The 18,757-nt window shown below is 39.3% G+C and overlaps 1 pseudogene; it reads left to right on the forward strand.

Annotated features, from left to right (window-relative positions):
• Positions 1 to 17,254: 17,254 nt before the first annotated feature.
• On the forward strand, positions 17,255 to 18,250 carry LOC130020593 (glyceraldehyde-3-phosphate dehydrogenase-like; annotated as a pseudogene).
• Positions 18,251 to 18,757: the final 507 nt, after the last annotated feature.

Here is an 18,757-nt window from a genome sequence, read left to right on the forward strand (position 1 = left end):
ACCTTTTACCTTTACCTTACCAGATTTAGTAGGAACATATTTTTGTTTTATTAAAGAACTTTTTTTTTTGCTTTTTGGGTCACACATGGCGACGCACAGGGGTTACTCCTGGCTCTGCACTCAGGAGTTACCCCTGGTAGTGCTCAGGGGACCATATGGGATGCTGGGAATCAAACCCGGGTCAGCCGTGTGCAAGGCAAACGCCGTACCTGCTGTGCTATCTCTCCAGCCCCAAGAACATTTTTAAGTATTTTACTATTGACTATTATCTTCAAATCCATGAGGTTGGTTCATAAGCTCTAATATTTCTACCTTTTATATTTTTCTGATCACATACCTTTTCTAGGTGGTTCTGAGTTTTGAAATTCTTTAGTTTTTGAGGGTCTTAAATTAAGGACGTATACCTCTCTGGTATAATACATGGTATTAGTAAATACATACATTAGTAAATACATGGTATTTTACTATTGTTATTGTTATTCATTCATTTATTCAATAAATATCTATCTACATATCTTCATTCTGAATAACACTCCAGACACTGGCCAAACAAATAGCTTTAAAATAGCTTATGGCCTAAAGGAAAATAGACACATGAAAAAATGCATTTAACTGGCAAGACCAGATAGAAGAAAACTAGAAAAGGATTGTAGGAGGCTTCTGGAATTGTTGTAGATGCCAGTTGCACAGAGACACAATATCTCTGGACAGATGAAATCTAGACTGAGACATCTAATTTCACTCAATGAGAACGCATACTGGGTATGGAGAGGCAGACAAGAATATTCCAGTAAAATATGATTGGGATATCCCAACTTGTGTATTTGGAACAGGGAAACAGAAAAAAAAATGATTTTGCTAAAGGAAGAAATATCATTTAGTCAAAAGATTCTAGGAAGTTCACAGAAGATTTTATCCAAGATGCATGGCTATGATTGCTTGGTGACGGTATATAATTTTGTAAGAAAAAAATTAAGTGGAAGTAAAAAATTTAATTCCATTAAATAAGTATGTGTGAGTATACTGCTGCAGTAATATGGATAAGTGAAGGCATAATCTATGAACGTGATCTGTAAAATTATATTGCTCCCAAGAGCATTAAAAAGCATGAAATGCTTAAAGTGTTTTCAATAATGGTAACTGAAAGTTTTCAGGAACTAACATTAGGGACTCCATATGAGCCATACTCCCACATTGCAAATATTTAATGCTAAGCGGGCATATTGGACAGAATACACGGGTTTATCTTTTACCTAGCTAACACAATCGCTGGCACAAATGTTGGAAAAGCAGAAGAATAAGTAAAGGTGCAGGACCTTAAAAGGCAAAGCAGCAGGCTATACTCTAAAAAGGGAAAAGGAAGTCAAATTGGGTAATATGAGTTAATAGGTGAGGACAGCAAGGAAGGAATAGGCAATCAGAAACATGACCCTAAGGTCCTGGGAGGGAGCCAATCCAAGGCAGGAAGGTCTGAACCCAAGTAAGGGGATGAAAGAGGACGCTTACAGAGAGAGGAGCCGGGGTCGCCCTCTGTGCAGGGAACCCTGGTCTACCAGTACGTGTGCTTGGCGCGAATAAAGAACTTCTTTGCTCACATTTTCACTCTGTCTCATTCCTCGGATCACAGACCCTAAAAGTAACTTTCTTGCACCCCTTTGCCCAATACCATAGGTTATGGGCTAGAATCTGCATTGTTCAACCATGCCCAAGAGGGTGGTCCCGCTGATCCCAGGCACTGCAGAAACTGCAAAACACAGCATCGAAGTGCTCTACCACAGTGTTCTCTCTCCACCCCCCGAATGGCTGGTTTTAATATTAATATTATTATTAATTATTATTATTATGGTTTTGCATCCACCCCTAGGTCAGTGTCCCCAGTGGTAGAGAGAGGACTGTGCAGTACTAAGGAACAAACCCGGGGTTCCTACATGCAAAGCCTGTTTCAGCTCTATGAGACATTCTCTGACGTATAAAGTACATAAAAATAAAGTAATAACTATGAAGTGAAAAGTCATCCTTGTTCGGCATGGCACTTACATTATTTTAAACTTTCCTTTTAAAAACCCACAAGGTAAATTTCGTGTGTTAGGAAATAACACTTAGTGAAAGCAATAATTAATTTTATACTACAACCTTAGTAAATAACAGTGCTAAAATTTCAGAACTGGCTAATTTAAAAGTAATTTTTACCACTAAAATACAGTAGATGCAATTTCTGCAATTTCTGCTGATAAGATCTGAATCTATATTTACAACTACTGGGATAAATGTTCTAGTATAGTACATTTAATATAAAGGATTTTATGGGGATAATATATACCAATTAATTTATTTTATTGATGTAATAGTGTATCTTTTTGGGTGTCAGGGGATAAGATCATCTATCATTTTGATATATATTATAATACCACACTTACCACCAAAGTACCACAGTACTGGGTCACTTTTCTCCATTTCAATTCTTTCTCTCCACTCCCACACAGTTCTGGGGTCTGCTTGCTTTTTGAATGTATTTATTCTCCTTGCTTTTCTTTCTATATCCATATATGACTGAGATCATTCTTGATTTCTTTCTTCTTTTTTAGGCTCACTTAGACCTCCTCTAGGTCAATCGATGTATTTGAAAAGATAAAATTTTATCTTTTATAACTGTGTAGTGTCCCATTGTATATATATATATATATACCACATATTCTTTATATACTTACTATTCTAGTTGGGTTGTTTCTAAATATTTACAATTATAAATAATGCTACAGTGAACACCAATATGCTTTTCTCATTTTTGAATTAGAATTCTTGGGGCTGGAGCGATAGTACAGCGGTAGGGCGTTTGCCCTGTGCGCGGCTGACCTGGTTGGCCCAGGTTCGATTCCTCCACCCCTCTCGGAGAGCCCGGCAAGCTACTGAGAGTATTTCGCCCACTTGGCAAAGCCTGGCAAGCTACCAGTGACGTATTCGATATGCCAAACACAGTAACAAGTCTCACGATGGAGACATTACTGGGCCCGCTCGAGCAAATCGATGAATAACGGGAGGACCGTGACTGTGTTCTTTGGATAGATAGCTGTGGAATAGCTGGATCATATGGTTTTATTATTTTGAGAACTCTCTATAGTTTTTCTGTAGAGACTGAACCAAAATGGCAATCCATTAGTAGTGTTTAAGGTAAAGAGTTCTTTTTCTCCAAATCATCACTACCACATTTTTCTGAACTTTTGTTTGACAATTTCCATACTAACATTCTTATAAGAATTGGAAACTATACTTATGATGAAAAACAAGTCAGCAAGTATTAATATATCCCATTAATTTATTAGAAGCTTGTAAAAATATAAAATATTGATAGAGAAAGTCATGTAATAATCAAACAATTTAATGTTTTAAGGATGATAATGTAATAATTACAGCAATCATTTTAAGCAATCATTATAACATTTTAAGAATCCATTGCAATCATTACTAGAAAATTATAAAGAGAAAGCATAAATACTATTGCATCATTATTTTACTGAATCCAAAGCATTTTGATTTGTATTTACTTTCTTTTCAACTTTCTAGAAATGATCAGTTAAGAGACTGAAAAATATTTTTTCCCTCTTCTTGACAACATTAAATTCAAAGACCTGTTTGCTCACATGCTGTCCAAAATCTTTTTATACAAACATAAATCCTATGACATCATTCTAAAGAGCCTGTTACTAAGATACCTTATGGTTTTCTATAGAGTGTCTCCTTTCTCATGATCATAGGTAGCTTAACATACTCAAAAATATTCTTAATTGTTTATCCATTGCTCTATGTAAAAATTCTATCAACAACATCACTTTGATTGTGAAACTGATGGAATGTAACAAATTTGATACTTTAGTTGGTAGGGACTTTCACTGATAGTGATATCTTGGTCCTTTGAATAATTGGTTTCTTTGGTGATTAAAATACAAACATGATTAATTTTGAAACATACGCCAAGAATATCAAGTAAACTTTTTCAGTAAGTACAAATACTTAGTCTGAAGATAAGATATATTTTTACTTTCTCTGATAAAAATATATGATCTTTTGGTAATAAAACTAAAGCTTAGTGGAAAGCTCCTAGAAAGTTTCTTTAGTGATAACCATGCTTCTTGCAAGTCTCATTCTAAATTGTCATATTAAATGAAAAAGGTTCTTGGACAAATTTCCAGCTGATCACCCACACATACTTTCTTCATTGAACAAATCCTTTTAGGCAAAGCTTTTGCTTTCTCCAAGAAGATGGTTTCCATATTATCATGGGCATTAAAGAAAAATCCCTTATAATTAGTAACAAAAACTAAAATTACAGATTATTTTATAACTGCTCTATTAGAAAACATATTGTGGACCAGCACAAATTGTCATATTTTCTTGAAGCATTAGAAAATAAAACTAGAAATACAATTATAAATACAAATCAGTGCTATCCTTGCTCCAGCTTTAACAAATATCATCATCAGGACAGCAGAAATTTTGTCTTTTTTCACTTGTCTCAAGATTTTGGTAATGCAGTGTTTCACGCACTAAGAATACATCAAAGATCCAGAATCAGGTTTATTTTATAATGGAATAAATCATGAAAGATGAGGCTAATTATAAAAGAGATGTTACTTATGACAAAATGTATTGTAGTTATTTAAGACTAGACATTTGTAGATCCGCCTGTTGTCTGTCGTGTACAAACTGTTCACTCGAGTCATCCTGAATAGGATTGGCAGAACACTAGATGAAGGACAACCATGCAATCAAGCCAGTTTCCAAAAAGGATTCAGCACAATCGACCATATCCACATAATAACCAAGCTCATTGAGGTTTCTTGGGAATTCTAGATGAGATGCCGCTCTGTCAAATGTTCATTGATTTATATGAAGCCTTTGATTCTATTGAGACTGAAGCAGTCGGTCATCAAAGCCCTAGCCAAACAGGGCGTTAAAACTCAATACATCAGGATCCTCCATGAGCTGTATTGCGGATTCACTACCAGGATCTCACCATTCTACAGGGAGGTGATCATTGACATCAAGAGAGGGGTTCAGCAGGGTGATACCATTTCACCGAAACTCTTCAGTGCCACCCTTGAGAACATCATGCAATGAATGGAATAGGAAGAAATGGGAGTGAATATAGATGGTCAGCAACTACACCACCTCCGCCTCACGATGACATGGTTCTTTTTTTTTTTTTTTTTTTTATTTATTTATTTATTGAAACACTGTGGGAAAGGTTACAAAGCTTTCAGGTTTATGTCTCAGTCATGCAAATATCAAACACATTTCCCTTTACCAATACTTATTTTTTCCCATGAAGAACCCCAATAAAGCCCCACCCCCCACCCCTCCCCGTCCCTGTGAGGCAGATGAATTCTAGTTAACACTCTATCCGCTTTGATTAGATTGTTTCAATAAAAGATTCACCACTATTATTTAGAGTTTACCCCCCCCCCAAATCAGACATGCTGAAAAAGCATTGTGAAGTGATTTGCTTTCTCCAGCTGGGTTCAAGAATTAAATGTTGGTTTTGGATTTCTGCTATTTTACTTATTGACCCTGGAAGTATTTCTACTGAAAGTCAGATAGTTAAGAAATTGGTTTCTGTGTTCTGGAGTCGTGGCCGTGCTGGAGAGCCGCTCGTGGGGGGCAACTGGTGGCCTCGGTAGGGCGTGAAGGGCGGAGCGAAACGCCCCCCTTCCCATGAGGTTTTAGTCGCCCCCACACTCCCGGCTCATACCTGCTGTCCACAAGGCTCCCATGTGGCCGCCATCTTTCTTTCCAGAGAGGAGAGGGCGAATGGGGCAACACCCTTTCCCCTCCGGCAGACTTGATGGGCTGGATCAACGCATAGTCCATTCACTTTTCTGCTCCAAGCTGCTGGGTTCTGCATTAAGTCCTTGTGCTTCTGGGGCCATGGCCGTGCTGGAGAGCCGCTCGTGGGGGGCAACTGGTGACCTCGGTAGGGCGTGAAGGACGGACCGGAACGCCCCCCGACCCATGAGGTTTTAGTCGCCCCCACTCCCCCGGCTCATACCTGCTGTCCACAAGGCTCCCATGTGGCCGCCATCTTTCTTTCCAGAGAGGAGAGGGCGAATGGGGCAACACCCTTTCCCCTCCGGCAGACTTGATGGCCTGGATCAATGCATAGTCCGTTCACTTTTCTGCTCCAAGCTGCTGGGTTCTGCATTAAGTCCTTGTGCTTCTGGGGCCGTGGCTGTGCTGGAGAACCGCTCGTGGGGGGCAACTGGTGACCTCGGTAGGGCGTGAAGGACGGACCTGAACGCCCCCCTTCCCATGAAGTTTTAGTCGCCCCCACACCCCCGGCTCATACCTGCTGTCCACCAGGCTCCCATGTGGCCGCCATCTTTCTTTCCAGAGGGAGGAGGGCGGAAGGGAGCAACACCCTTTCCCCTCTGGGCAGAAATGATTGCCTGGATTAACGCATAGTCCTTTCACTTTTCTGCTCCAAGCTGCTGGGTTCTGCATTAAGCCCTTGTGCTTCTGGGGCTGTGGCCGTGCTGGAGAGCCGCTCGTGGGGGGCAACTGGTGACCTCGGTAGGGCGTGAAGGACGGACCGGAACGCCCCCCTTCCCATGAGGTTTTAGTCGCCCCCACACCCCTGGCTCATACCTGCTGTCCACAAGGCTCCCATGTGGCCGCCATCTCTCTTTCCAGAGAGGAGAGGGCGAATGGGGCAACACCCTTTCCCCTCCGGCAGACTTGATGGCCTGGGTCAATGCATAGTCCGTTCACTTTTCTGCTCCAAGCTGCTGGGTTCTGCATTAGGTCCTTGTGCTTCTGGGGCCGTGGCTGTGCTGGAGAGCCGCTCGTGGGGGGTGACTGGTGACCTCGGTAGGGCGTGAAGGACGGACCGGAACGCCCCCCTTCCCATGAGGTTTTAGTCACCCCCACACCCCCGGCTCATACCTGCTGTCCACAAGGCTCCCATGTGGCCGCCATCTTTCTTTCCAGAGGGAGGAGGGCGGAAGGGAGCAACACCCTTTCCCCTCTGGGCAGAAATGATTGCCTGGATTAACGCATAGTCCTTTCACTTTTCTGCTCCAAGCTGCTGGGTTCTGCATTAAGCCCTTGTGCTTCTGGGGCTGTGGCCGTGCTGGAGAGCCGCTCGTGGGGGGCAACTGGTGACCTCGGTAGGGCGTGAAGGACGGACTGGAACGCCCCCCTTCCCATGAGGTTTTAGTCGTCCCCACACCCCCGGCTCATACCTGCTGTCCACAAGGCTCCCATGTGGCCGCCATCTTTCTTTCCAGAGAGGAGAGGGCGAATGGGGCAACACCCTTTCCCCTCCGGCAGACTTGATGGCCTGGATTAACGCATAGTCCTTTCACTTTTCTGCTCTAAGCTGCTGGGTTCTGCATTAAGTCCTTGTGTTTCTGGGGCTGTGGCCGTGCTCCAAACTTAACTCTGACTTTCAGGGAGAAAGATTGGGTGGTTTACTTCTCATTGATCACTTTGTATATAGAGAGATGTCGCGCGGCCGCGTAAGCGGCCGCGCGGTTTTGAGAAAAAGTCCTCGTTCCCGCATACTCGAGCTGTGTTTGTAGAGGCTTCTGGTCACCGGGGTTCCATCTGGGGGAGGCGAGATGCGGCGCCTACTCCATCTGGAACTTGCGGGTGAACTTGGCTCTTTTTGGAACCTGTTTTTTCTTTTTTTTTTTTTCCTCCGGGATCCCGCACCCTCCATGTGTTCTTTCTCTTATGCTTAAGGCTTCAAAGATGGCGCTGGGGGGCGGGCTGTGGGCATGACTTCCGGAATCAGAGGTTACCTGGGAGGTGTAGTTCGGCAGATTTGAGAAAAAGTCCTCGTTCCCGCATACTCGAGCTGTGTTTGTAGAGGCTTCTGGTCACCGGGGTTCCATCTGGGGGAGGCGAGATGCGGCGCCTACTCCATCTGGAACTTGCGGGTGAACTTGGCTCTTTTTGGAACCTGTTTTTTCTTTTTTTTTTTCCTCCGGGATCCCGCACCCTCCATGTGTTCTTTCTCTTATGCTTAAGGCTTCCGACATGGTTCTTATTACACCAAACATCAGCCAGGCGGCACAAATGCTGGCTGACTTCGATTGTAAGTGTGGAAAGGTCGGACTACAGCTAAATCTCACGAAGACAATGTTTATGAGAAATGGTCTCGTTTCTGACATTCCATTTGCTCTCAACGAGCAGAACATCTCCGAATGCAACAGTTATGTGTACCTATGTCGAGAAGTCAACATGACAATTGACCTGGAACCTGAGTTGCACAGGAGGAAGAGAGTGGCTTGGAACACCTTCAAGTGCGTCAAAGAAGTAGCCAAGAGGACGAAGAATCTCTGGCTCCAGGCACATCTCTTTGATTCCACTGTTCTTCCTGCATTAACATAGGCCTCAGAGACCTGGGACCTACAAAAACAGGATGAGAATGAATTTCGGGTCTCCCAAAGAGGAATTGAAAGAGCTATGCTTGGACTATCACGCTTCACTCAAATGAGAGAAAGAATCCAGAGTTCCAACCTCCGTTGAAGGCCAAGAATCAGGGATGCTGTCTCTTTTGCTGAGGCGTCAAAAAACAGATGGGCTGGACATGTAATGAGATTTGGAGATAACCACTGGACTAGTGCCATTACCATCTGGATTCTATAGGACGTCAAAAGATATGACTTATGAGATGGTCTGACTTCTTAGTCAAGAACCTGAATGATTGGTTTGAGGCTGTTCATGTTCCTAGAATGAGCAGACGCCACTGGGCTACACTAGCACGTGACGGGGACAAATGGAGACGTTACTGGTGCTCGCTTGAGCAGATTGATGAGTAACGGGAAGTCAAGTGATTAAGTGAAATAAAATTTTATTTTATTTATTCTTCTAGGGTTTTTTCCCAAGTGTTGGTAAAGTTATTAAAGATAAAACTCAAAACATTTCAAGGTGATGCTATTTAAAAAATTAGGAATAATGTTATTATTAGTAATATTACCACTGCATTTCAAATTAAGATAGGTTTTAGTCAATTTAATTTAATGTCAGGCTATCCATTTTTAGCACCCTATGAGTATTATTCAATAACAGTAAATTATATAATTATCTGCTATGAGATGCCTCAGTAGGCTTTATATCTAAAGATAAAGTCAATTAATATGAGTTGATTGTTCTTTATATACCATTTAACTACATGCATGAGCTGATCAAATTGTAAAAACAAAAAAAATCATTGCCAAAATCACAATTAAAGAATATTTAGTTATACATCAAAGGACTGTATGCAAAAATTTAAACTGTAGCCTTTTAGCCAATATTTATAAAGCATGTATCATTACTGCCTGCCTCAGTTTCTTTATTAGTAAAGTAAATATATAAAGTTAGTGACACTTATAAATCATATCAAATTATTGAAGGTGACCAGATACAGAAAAGAAACTTCCAGATATATAGATATCAATTCTGAAAGCACAGTTTTCTTAATGTTCTTCTGCATTTGAAGATGTTTATACTTTGAATTCAAAGATCACTAATGATATCCTAAATGACACACTCAATACATGCTCTGTTAAATTTCTCAGCGTGATCCCTGCTGTTTGTAATATAGATTTCCACTCATGGAAATTTCTTCCTCTGGATTCCATATTTTCTTCATTCTAGTTATTTCTTTTGGTACTTTGACTTTAATATAACTAAAGCTTTTCAAACACCTACAACAATGTTCCAGTTGTGCATTTGCATGCACACAAACACACACACATACCCACATACAAAAATACACACATATAGATATAGGATTAAACTAATGTGCTTAAAGTGTCTACATAGACAAAAGCAACTGTAGTAAAAGTTGTCCTTATTCATTCTGTCTTGCCTTTCACTCTGTATTTCCAAGTTTTGTGTTTCTACTAATACTTTTTTTCAAGAAATCCTACCATTTTTACAATATTTACTATTACTTCCATGTAGTAAACGCCAAGAATTATATACTTTAATTTCTTAAATTTACATGTGATTTTCAACTGACTACAAGGCATTTTCACATTAATCACTTAATCACTTAATCCCCGTTATTCATCGATTTACTCGAGCGGGTGCCAGTAACGTCTCCATTCATCCCGGTTGCGTGCTAGCGTAGCCCAATGGTATCTGTTCGTTCTAGGAACATGCAGAGCCTCAAACCGATCATTCAGGGTCTTGACGAAGAAGTCTGACCATCTTGTAGGTGGGCGTCCACATGATCTTTATGATCTTTTGATGTCCCGTGGAATCCAATCAGTAATGGCTCTAGTCCAGCGGTTGTCTGTAAACCTCATTACGTGTCCAGCCCATCTGATTTTTGATGTCTTGGCAAATGAGACAGCGTCCCTGATTCTTGAGCGTTGACGAAGATCAGAACTCCGGATTTTATCCCTCATTTGAGAGAATTGTGATATTCCAAGCATAGCTCTTTTGATTCCTCTTTGAGAGACCCGAATAGCGTTCTCATCCTGTTTTCGTAGCATCCAGGTCTCTGAGGCATATGTTAATGCTGGAAGAACAGTGGAATCAAAGAGATGTGCTCGTAGCTGGAGGTTCTTCATCCTCTTAGCTATTTTTTCGATGCTCTTGAAGGCATTCCAAGCCGCTCTCTTCCTCTTGCGCAACTGAGATGCCAGGTCATTTATCATGTTGATTTCTCGACCTAGGTATATATAACTGTTGCATTCGGAGATGGTGGTTCCGTTGAGAGCGAATGGAGCGTCAGGAACAAGGCTGTTTCTCATAAACATTGTCTTCGTAAGATTCAGCTGTAGTCCTACCTTTCCACACTCACGGTCAAAGTCGTTCAGCATTTGTGCCGCTTGGCTAATGTTTGGTGTTATTAGAACGATGTCATCAGCAAAGCGGAGGTGGTGTAGTTGCCGACCATCTATCTTCACTCCCATGTTTTCCCATTCCAGTCGTCGCATGATGTTCTCGAGGGTGGCACTGAAGAGTTTTGGTGAAATGGTATCACCCTGCCAAACCCCTCTCTTGATATGGATGATTACTTCTTTGTAGAATGGTGAGATCTTGGTAGTGAATCCGCAATAGAGCTCATGAAGGATCCTGATGTATTGAGTTTGTATGCCCTGATTGGATAGGGCTTCCATAACCGCTTCCGTCTCAACAGAATCAAAGGCCTTCTTTAAATCAATGAACGTTAGACAGAGCGGCATTTTGAACTCCCGAGAAACCTCAATGAGTTTAGTAATCGCGTGGATATGGTCGATGGTACTGAATCCTTTTTGGAATCCGGCTTGTTCACATGGTTGTCCTTCATCTAGTGTTCTGCTAATCCTAATCCTAATGGGGGCAGCATGCTGAGACTGGGGCTGGCTCCCAGTAGGCGTGGTGGCCGGCTGCGGCTGGTGGGCATGGAGCTGCGTGGCATGGTATGGATAGGACTGGTGAACAGTGGCATAGAGGGCCTGGGGGGTGGGCTGCTCTGCAGAGGGGTACTGAGGAGTGGAGGATGACACAATGGCCTGGGGGTGGCTCCCAGATGTCAGCATGCGGGGGCTGCTTTGAAGCATGGGGGCAAACACCGGCTGTGAGGGGTAGTGAGCCATGGGCTGCATCATGGCTGGCTGGCCTGGGAACTGCTGTGGGTTGTAGGGGATGTAAGAGGATTAAATTAAATAAATTAAATAATTTTCACATTAACACTTATATAATACTACCAAATTCAGCAACTCTAAAACAGAATTAATTGTTCAAAACCCAACTCATGCTTATATTTTTTGATATCCCAGATACACAAACTTTAGTCATAAAGTCAAGACTTACTTAAATAGTCTTTAATCATTAGCTCTTTTTTATCTCCTATAAGAGTCTATAATTATATGCTATGCAAACCAGAATGTTCTTTGTTTGGGGCTTTCATAAGATGCCTTAAGGACTACAATGCATGCCTTACAGGTGAGAGCCCTGGATTGAATCTCTGACAGCATATGGCCCCCTGATTATTTTCAGGAGTGTTGTCCTTGAGAATTAATCCAGGAAAAGACCCTGAGAGTGTACCTGCTGGGTGTACCAGAACAAAAATTTATATCATCATCTACAACTACTCTGAATTCTTTTATTTTCAATTGGTGAGCAGGGGATCACATGGGAGGCTGGAAATCAAACCCGGGTCAGCCATGTGCAAGGCAAATGCCCTACCCGCTGCGCTACCGCTCCAGCTCCAGGTCTTTGAATTCTTTATGCTAAAAATTTAACACAAGACTCTACAAAGTTATACTTTTAATTTATTGTAGAAGATTATAATTTCATCCTTCTCTGCTATTTTTATTGATAGCACAGCGGGTAAGGCGTTCGTCTTACACGCGGCCAACATGGCCGACCCGAGTTCGATTCCTCCGCCCCTCTCGGAGAGCCCGGCAAGCTACCGAGAGTATTTGATATGCCAGACACAGTAACAACAAAGTCTCCAATGGAGACGTTACTGGGCCCGCTCGAGCAAATCGACGATAAACGGGAGGGCCTTTACCTTTACCTTTACTTAAATACAATATTTTTCACAAAATAATTATTATTTCCCTTAATTACAAAGTGACAGTAGACAATCCATTGCCTTTAGAATAAACTTGGTACTTGAAATTATATTCTTGTTTATAGGAAATACCCAAATGCTTCAAAATTCGATGTTCTTGAATATAATTTCAATATTCATTTATACTTTATTTAAGGGAAGACGTTTTGGCCTCCAAAGCAGCAAGAGAAATGTAAAATTAGATTCCAAAAGTTCTTGAACAGTATCTAAAATTCCAGTTGTAGAAAAAAAAGAACAATCTTTACCTAAAAGCAATCTAACATTTTAAATAAGTAGACTGTTAGAAATAAAGATAGAATGTAAATTGGACATGATCAGAGTGAGTGTCAAAATAATTGAATAGTGAAGTCAAATTTTTATGGATGAATTATATATATGGAAGACTGAACATAAGACCATATAATTAATACCTTCTTAAAATTATGCAGAAAATTAAGAATAATTTTAAATTAAAAATTATGAAAAAGATTATTTAGTGAGTAATAATAATTTAGGCCTGACAATACTACTGGTATTGTTGCATTCATTGCTTTTGTCATCAAGAAAAACTTAGTTTAAAATTCAAGGTCTTGCTTCTCTTTATGCTGGCTTTATTTTACCATGTAAGGTGCTTAGAAAAGTAAAGGCAGAAATAGAATTTATAAAGAGAATTATGCATGAATTATTCCTTTACTTGCAATAGGAAGTCTTTCAATATTTAGGTCTACTTTTACCATCAAGCTATATAATTTTTGTCATCATAGAAGCACTTTTAAACCTATTTGTCAAATTTTTAAGACAAAATTAATTGCCCAAAATAGTTAACTATGAGAATATTTCTTCTTGAGCGCATATACCCATGAACCCATGTGCCGCTTGTGCCTATGTGACTGAGCACATGGGTCGCTCGAGCACATGTGTCGCCCACATCTCCCCTCTTGAGATGTGTACTTTCATGCTTTTGTGTCTAATGCTGGTATGTGTGTAGAGGCTCTATCCGCTCTTGGAGAAGCCTGTTTCTCTCGAGTACGTTACTCTCTCTCACTCTCTCCCCCTCCACACCTTAAAAATCCTCCAAATAAAATCTGTTTATTTAAAAAAAAAAGAATATTTCTTCTTGAATATGACTATATAATACTCAGATCTTTTGGAAACTCAAGATAATTCAAAATATAGGAGATATGTTATTTATCTTCTTTGTTATAACATGGTGAGAGCTAAATGACCAAATTTACATTGACTGGTTTTATAACAAAGACATGCAATACTTCTTGAACTTTATGTAATCCAGATGCAGTAATTGTCACAACATCATGAACATGGCCATTTCTTTGTAACTGAGTTAAAAGTCAACCTATTATTAAAGAATTTGTTTAAATTAATCTTTGCATCACGGAGAGCTTGCCAGGCTTTGCCGTGTGGGCGAGATAACTCTCGGTAGCTTGCCGGGGTCTCAGAGGAATTGAATGTCAAACGCAATAACAAGTCCCATAATGTTACTGGGCCTACTCCAGCAAATCGATGAACAACGGGAGGACAGTGACAGTGACAGTGACAATCTTTGCATGCCAAAAAACACCCATAGAAAAAATATACAGATAAGTGTTTTAATGTTTATGCATATATGCTTAAAATAGTTGGATATTAAGTTTCAGAACTTGAAACTGAAACCAAGGGATTTCTTTTTATTGTCTTGTCTTACATTTTAACATGATTACCTGTTTTTATAACATAGACAATTTGATTCAGAGCTTTTGTTTGGTTTAGCCCATAGTGTTGAGGGTTTAATCCTCACTATGTGTTCAGTAATTACTCCTGGCAGTGCTCTGGGGATCATATGGAGATCAAAATAAGTCAAGTCATGTGCAGGAAATATCTGAACCCCTTTAGCATCTCTCAGGCCTGGTAACCTGATGGGACAGCAGTGCGTTCAAAGTCTTTTGAGTAAATTATATCCCACATCATTCATTTCATTAATTTCTATACCCATTGATTCATCTAACCATCCATTCATTCATTTACTCCAATATTGGAGTTTAGGACTTTATACAAAAATTTAAAATATGCAAATTATTATATTACATGATTACAATATTGAACTATTTCACTGGTTAGGTATATGAGATATTTATGAGATAGGAAAAAAAGTAAGGTGCTTGCCTTTCTTGCAGCCAACAATTGAATCCTACCCTGTACAGGATAACTTGCATACCTACAAGAGAAATTCTTGAGAGCAGACCCATGAGTAATGTTATTTATATAATTTGGTTATTGGGCCACACATTGAAGTACCCAGCAAATTTGTGGTCCAATAACCAAATTATATAAATAAAATCTTTGAAATTTGCCATTTAAAAAGAGCAGGTGAGAGAAAATAAAGTAAAACAGAAAAAATTGAAAGAAATTAAGGATAAGCACAAAAAGTTGTTAAAAATAAAATTTAAAACTTTTGTAGTCATAATAATATGTGAGCCTTTGTTTGTTTGTTATGTTTTTGGTCCACACCTGACAGTGCTCAGGGTTTAGTTCTGTGTCTGTACTCAGGGATCACTCCAGGAGGACCAGGGATCAAACTGGGCTTGGCCAAGTGCAAGGCAAGTGCCCTACCAGCTGTATTATAGCTTCTGCCCTAATTTCACTATTTTTAGACATCTTACAGATGGGATTGTTACAAATAATGATTATAAACTCTTTACAATGGCACAATTAAAATTCTTAGAAACATTTAAAATACAAAGATAGAAAAATTATTCCAGTAAATAACAAAATTATATTCAAAGGATTTTCCATTACTGATTCAAAGCATAATAGTTTTATTGCCTATCTGCCTTTATATTTATCTATACTATGTTTGCATTTGTAAATAGAAAATATTTCTAATGACAGAAAAAAATATACCCGAGACCAAGGAAATCTCTACTTGTTGCTATTCACTAAAAACCCTCTATATGTGAAGTTAAACTTCTGAAATAATATTTCTTCATTTTTATAAAATATTTTAAAACATATTTCTTAGAGCTTATATAAATATTCAGTATGTAATAATTTAAACATAATAATGAACTAAATTGACTAACAAATTTGCAAAACATTATTAAAGCTGAAGGTACCTTCCTAACATTGAACGTTTTACTGCATAATTTTAAAAGATTGTCCATACATAAAAAAATAATTAATAATTTTATATAAAGCATTGCTCAAATAGTAAACTTTATAAACAAAACCACATGAACAATTAATTGGATACCAGGGACAATATCCATTCAACTATTTCCATTTCATGCCTTTTGACATATAGAAATATATATTAGACTGCCATATTCATGTATTTTTTCAGTCTATAAAAAAACCTGTTATAGACTTCATGCAGATATGTAAATATTCCTAATAAAGACAATTAACCCTGAAATGTTGCAGGAGGAAATGGAAGCATGTCAAGGGGGTATGAAATATATCTGTGATATCCTGGTGATAAAACTTCTGTTAGATTGTTATTAAACACTGTGCTAATGCCAGCAGGAGAATTGCGTTAAGAGAGTTGGATAAAAATACAGATGGCTTCTCACCAGGTCATTTTGTATTCTTTCCTACTCTATCTAGTCAACCGCTGTTTCACATAGAGCTAGCACAAGTAATTAATCATATTCATATATTTTAATTCATTATCAGCTAGATATGGTGGTGTCAATGATGCAGTTATAATAAAAATGTTTTTATTTATAATTGTTTGGAGAAATAAACTGACTTATTGACTATCCTTGCTTCAAAAGACTTTTTATCAAGTTGGAACTTCTCTGTTTTATGAAGAAAAATATTTCCTGGAAAACAACCAGAAAATATTGCATTCCATCAGAGTTTAAAATTATATAATTTGAAGTTTGATCATTTATATTAACATTTGGTTTTCAAATAAATGGCCTAGGTATATAAACTCTACTATACATACACATGGAAATAAAAATAGCTTCCTTTCCATGTGAACAGTGTCATATTTTGGGAAAATGAGAAATAAAACATATGTCTTACATATATAAATAATTGTATGAATATATAAATGTATGTGTCAATTTTAATAAGTCTGTTGATTATTTGGTTTTATAGTTGTTATTATACTAATTTGTTTTATTGATCCTGTTCTAACTATACACTTAATTTTAAAAGCTATTGAAAGTTTTCTTGTAGTATTTTCTATACCTTACAGTTAAAAGCAAATTCTTCCTATTGCCTTCAACATCTAGACCAGAGGTAAACGTCTTCAAATGGTTCTTGTTTTTCTGTTGTCTGCAAAGATTATTGTTACTTGTCCCAGTATGAGTCTATACCATATTTTTAAAAGTATTCTTAGATAGACCTCTTGCTACAAGTGCCTTCCGAAAGAGAGGAAATTTATTTACTATATGGCCCATGATATAGAAGAAGAAATTTATGTGATGAACTTAGAAAAGTATTAATGATATTTGACATAGTTATCTTCTACAACCTTTCATTTTTGCACTTTCTTGTAAACTTTAAGATTAATCCTTTAGTATTAGCATATTTATAATCCAAATGTATATTTACCTTTACCTAGTGCAAAAATGAGCACCCTAAATACATATTGAAGCAGTGACTAACAGAAACTAAGTTTGATAACTGATTTATCCATTAAAATCGGAAATTCAGACTCCCTGCTCCTGCCTGTTGTACACGCCAGCCTCATTCCCAAGACTTGATGTGAAAGTCAGAGTGAACGAATTTGACGGTATTGGCCTCCTGGTGACCAGAGCTGCCATTAACTCTGGCAAAGTGAAAATTGTGGCCGTCAACAACCTTTTCATTGACATTGACTCGATGATCTGCATGTTCCAGTATGATTTCAGCAACGGCCAGTTCAATGGCACAGCCAAGGCAGAGAATGGGAAGCATATCACCAACGGGAAGCCCATACCCATCTTCCAGGAGAGAGAACCCGACAACATCAAATGGGGCAAGGTTGGTGCAGAGAATGGTGTGGAGTCCACTAAGGTCTTTACTTCCATAGAGAAGGTTGGGGACCACTTAAAGGGGGGTGCCAAAAGAGTCGTCATCTCTGTCCCCTCTGCCAATGCACCCGTGTTTATGTTGGGTGTGAACCACGAGAACAATGACAACTCCCTCAAATTGTCAGCAACGCCTCCTGCATCACCAACTGTTCGACCCCGCTGGCCAAGGCCATCAGTGACAACTTCAGCATTGTGGAGGGGCTCATGAACACAAACCACATTATCACTGCCACCCAGAAGACTGTGGATGGATTCTCTAGGAAACTCTGGCGTAACAACCAAAGGGGCGGCCCAAAACATCATCCCAGAACTGAAGGGGCATGGCCTTTTGTGTCCCCACTCCCAATGTGTCTGTCATGGATCCGACCTGCAGAAAGCTGCCAAACATGTTGAATCAAGAAAGTGATGAAAGATCTCACAAAGGCTCCTCAAGAGCAACCTGAGCTACATTGAGTACCAGGTTGTCTCCTGTGACATTAAAAGTGACACCTGCTCCTCCAGTATTGATGCTGGGGCTGCTCTTGTCTTCAACAATCACTTCATCAATCTCATTTCCTGGTATGATAATGAGCTTGGTTATAGCAATAGGGTGGTGGACCTCATGGTCCATATCGCCTCCAAGGAGAAAGCATTCCCCAGGACCACCAGCCCCAGCAAGTGTACTAAGAGGAAGAGAGAGTCCCTCAGCTGCTAGGGAGTCCTTTCCCCACTCATCCAACACAGTGAACATCTCCTGATCTCGAGTTCCCATGCCAGACCCCTGGAAGAAGGGGAGAAGCTAGGGAGTCACACTTTGTCATGTACCATAAATAAAGTACATTGCACCTCACCAAAAAAAAAAAAAAAGAAAAGGTAAATTCACACCAAAATTGTACAAGAGATAAAGTGTTTAATATCACAGTGATCCTGCCATAATATCCTCACAATTATTTGGGCATCTAAAAGATATTCAGAGGGGATATAATGAATAATTACAAGGAAACTATTTGACAATTGAATTAAATGTATGAATGATTGGAAAATACAAACCAGTAAAGAAGGAGAAGAATTAGCAAATTAGAACAGTCTGGTATATATTAAAGTGATGAAATCAGTTATTAAAAATGTTCACAAAAGATCAAAAATGAAATAAAATTAAAGAAATTGAAATCCTCTGCAGAGATGGTTTCAATTACAAGCTTCAATTATAGTTTCAATTCTA

The sequence above is a fragment of the Sorex fumeus genome, unplaced genomic scaffold (genome assembly GCF_029834395.1).
Source record: "Sorex fumeus unplaced genomic scaffold, SorFum_2.1 ptg000013l, whole genome shotgun sequence".
Classification (NCBI taxonomy): domain Eukaryota; kingdom Metazoa; phylum Chordata; class Mammalia; order Eulipotyphla; family Soricidae; genus Sorex; species Sorex fumeus.